Source organism: Crocodylus porosus, unplaced genomic scaffold (genome assembly GCF_001723895.1).
Source record: "Crocodylus porosus isolate Cpor-Errol unplaced genomic scaffold, CroPor_comp1, whole genome shotgun sequence".
NCBI classification, from domain to species: Eukaryota; Metazoa; Chordata; order Crocodylia; family Crocodylidae; genus Crocodylus; species Crocodylus porosus.
In genome coordinates, this window is record NW_017728922.1 from 14,442,002 (window position 1) to 14,446,044 (window position 4,043).

Below are 4,043 nucleotides of genomic sequence, written 5' to 3' on the forward strand. Positions count from 1 at the left end.
CCAGTCGCACACTGGGCATGCTCTGCACTAAGATCTGCATAGCAACTGAGTCTGCTCAGAGCTGAAAGTGGGTCAGGGCTGATTGACAGCTCCTGAGGTCATAGAAGGGGTAACTCAGGCCCTGTATGGAATTTTCCACTCTCAATCAAACTGAGTTCATGCATTGGCAGCACCCATACTTAAAATTTTGCTCCAACACATACATTGTATTATTTTTATCATATGGGGCCTCTTAAACTGGACATAGTTTAGGGTGTTAGCATGTCATAATGTAGCACTGTCCCCTGCAGCATACAGAGAGGCAGGACACAGTATAAAACTTTATTGAGTAGCCCGTACCCCCACAGCTAGGTGGCCATGGGCCTCTCACACCCCAAGGAAGGCATTGATGCCACTGGTGATGTCCTCTTCAGTAGCAGGGGGAGGGGACATGTAGCACTTCCACAGATAGCCCTCCAGGCAGTGGTGGAGGTTGTGGGGCAGCCACACTTGCTGTTGTAGCTCACGGTCACATACCAGGTACCAGGGGTGCAGGTCTGCCTAGGGAACACTGAGGATCAGCAGCAGTAGGGCATAGTGGCTTGGGCACCCTTCAGTCTGCACAAACAGCTCATCATACACCATCCTGGGCACATGCAGCAGGGGCATGCTTGGGGTGCAGTGGTGTGGGGGTCTGATCCCAGGGAGCCACTTTGGAGAGACCCCCAGTGGGGTGGGCAGGGGTGCAGCCAAGTCTTTGTCCCAGTTGTCTGGAATCCCTGCATACCCAGAGCCTGGGGGCTGTGGACTGGGCATCAGCGCAGCAGAGCAGTTGGCCTACAGGAACAGATTGAGGGCAGCAGGATCTGGAGCTGTGGCAGCAGGTAGTGCCCGCAGTCTGGCCTGTCCCACCCTGGGAAGGGGGTGGGGGAGTCAGGTTGCCTGCAGCCAGCACCCAGCAGGCCATCATCCTCAGGGGAGCAAGCAGCAACCTGGTCTCAGGCCTGTCCACCTGACAATCTAAGACTGGGGAGCACACGGCCCCTGGTTCAGACCATCTTCTCTCTGAAATGTGGCAAGCTCTCACACAAAATATCTGTCTCCTGGCTCTGACGGTCCAGAATCTGGACATGGGGGAGAGTTGCCTCTGTATGGGGATTCCAGGTTAGGGACACCACTGCCTACTGTTGGGGCCATTTGGATGTGCTGGCTGCACCAGAGGCACATGCAGAATAAGACCCTCCTCCTCCAGCAGCTAGTTCCAATGGCTGAGAAGCAGGAGGAAACTGCATGGGCCTGGCAGGACAAGGACCTGCCCTGGGAGGACAGGTGATGGGTGAAGGACTTGGCATTACAGGATGAGTTCCAGCCCTGAAGTGAGAGTGAATCCAGGTCCTGCAGGAGCAGAATGTCATCCTGGGCTTGGCAGTTCAGGTGATAAATGATGACTGTTAGACCCTGGACACTGCCTTGGGCCTGGTGGTCTTGTTCATACTGCTTGCTGCCCAGTTCCTATACCTAGCCCCACAGGCCGCCTGGCAGCTTCCTGCCACCCCACAGAAGGCCCCCATTTGAGCCTGGGAGGAGGTTCTCCACTGCCTCCTACCATCAACTGGAGCCTGTGGCCTGCCCCCCTCCCTGGGTCAGCAGCCACCCACCTGGGCCCCAGCTTTCCACTCACCCAACTCCATATGGGCATGGAGCTGAAGATGCCTGGACCAGTGCCAGGACTAGTCATCAGCTTTGCTAGGCCTAGATTCTGACACTTGGAGGGGAAGATGCCCATGCCAGAATAGCCCTGGGTGTCATCACCCTGCCGGCGAACCCTCTGCCCACCATAGTCACCATAGCATATGGACCTATGGGGGAATGGTCAGTGGCTGGGATGCTGGCTGCCTGCCCCCACACTCTGCCCCCTAGGTGCCCCCACCCCATGCCCCCACTTTAGGACACCAAAACAAAGACTTTGTAAATAGTTTTCACATTGGAAAAAGGGCTTTATCATTGGTGGGTGGAGAGGATGGTGAAGGGGCTCTGTTTGTTGAGAGGGGATGGGGGAATAAAGGTTTCTTTTTTGGACACATGCCTGCCATGAGAGTGGTGCTGGGGTTGGGCAGGAGGTAGAGGGTCTGTGGGTGGTGGGGAAAGCAGGCTAGAGAGGGTAGTGCTGCTGGAGGTGATCCACTAGAGCCTCCTGCACCTGCTGCCCTGGCTTCCACTAGCAGGTGCATGACTTTCCTGGCACTTCAGCAGGGGGGATCTGCCACTGCTGCTGCTACTACAGGAGGTGCTCCCTCTGCCAGGCTGCCTCCACCCACCACATCTACTCTCCCCAGGCCTCACAGATATTATGCAGCAAACACGCTTTAATGATGACCAAGTGGAAGTTCTCCTTGGTGACCTTTAGGTGGACGGTGAGGAAGCACTGGCAGCCCTTGAGGTGGCCAAAGGCACACTCAACCAGCATGTGGCCCAGGCACCATTGAAAGTGGGCCTTGTGCAGTCCAGGTGGCTGGTGTAGGGCCTCATGAGTCAGGGCTGGAGCAGGTAGGCAGGGTCCCTGATGAGCAGAGGTGGGAACCATGACAACACCCAGCTGCAGGTCTGGCATCCCCAGTGTAAAATGGCCACTCTCCACCAGTCCTACCAGGTTGGAGTTGTGAAAGACATGGGCACTGTACACATTTCCCGCCCAGCTGGCACTCATATGCATGAATGTGCCCTGGTGGTCCACCATAGAATCATATCATAGAATCATAGAAGTAGGGCCGGAAGGGATCTTGTAGATCTCTAAGTTCGATTCCCTGCCTGGGCGGGAGAAAAACTGGACTCAAATGAGTCCAGCCAGGTAGGCATCAAGCCTCTTCTTAAAGATCCCTTGGAAGTTGGTTCCAGCTCCTAGCTGCCCTGACTGTGAAGTAGTTCTTGCAGATGTCTAATCTAAACCTACTCTCCAATAATTTGTGTCCATTATTCCTTGTCATGCCAGGGGGCAGTAGGGGAAACTGTGTCTCCCCCAAACCCTTCTGGTCCCCCCTAGTGAGTTTATAGACAATCACCATGTCCCCTGCAGGATAGCCTGCAGGATCCAAAAGTGTAGTCCTCTGTGGTTGTAATAGGGGCAGTCTCCAAGGCAGGTGACTGGTATGTGGGTCCCATCCAGGTCCCCAATACACTGAGGGAACCCCAGGGAATGGAACCCTGCCACCATCACCTGGGAGTCATGGACACAGAGGACAGTATCCTCCAGCATGTCCTGAAGGACACCACACACCTCCAGGAAGGCCTCCCTGGCAGTGACCTTGCCCATGCCGGACAGCTGGCCCACATAGCAGAGGCTGGTGGGTATGGCCAGCTTCAAAAGCACCAGGGTCAGGCTTGTGTTAGTAGGGAGGTCTGGGTGCATGCTGATAACCTGCTGCTCCAGGTGGGCCTGTAGGTGCTGGAACAGGTCCCAGAATCATAGAATCATAGAAGTAGGGTCGGAAGGGACCTTATAGATCTTCAAGTCTGACCCCCTGCCTGGGTGGGAGGAAAAAACAAACAAACAAACAAAAAACTGGGCTTAAATGATACCAGCTATGTAGGCATCAAGCCTCCTCTTAAAGACCCCCAGGGTAGGAGCCAGCACCACTTCCCTTGGAAGTTGGTTCCAGATCCTAGCTGCCCTGACAGTGACATAGTTCTTACAGATGTCTAATCTAAACCTACTCTCCAACAACTTGTGACCGTTATTCCCTGTTATGCCAGGGGGCACTAGGGGAAACAAGGTCTCTCCCAAACCCTTCTAGTCCCCCTTAGTGAGTTTATAGACTGCCACCAGGTCCCCCCTCTGCCTTCTCTTGTGAAAGCTGAACAGGTTCAGGTCCCGCAGTCTCTCATTGTAGGGTCTGCCCTGTAGTCCCCAGATCATGCGGGTGGCCCTCCTCTGGACCCTCTCATTGTTGTCCCCATCCCTCCTGAAGTGGGGCACACAGAACTGGACACAGTACTCCAGCTGTGGCCTGACCAGTGTTGCATAGAGGGGGAGGATCACCTCCTTGTCCCTGCTAGAGATGCACCTG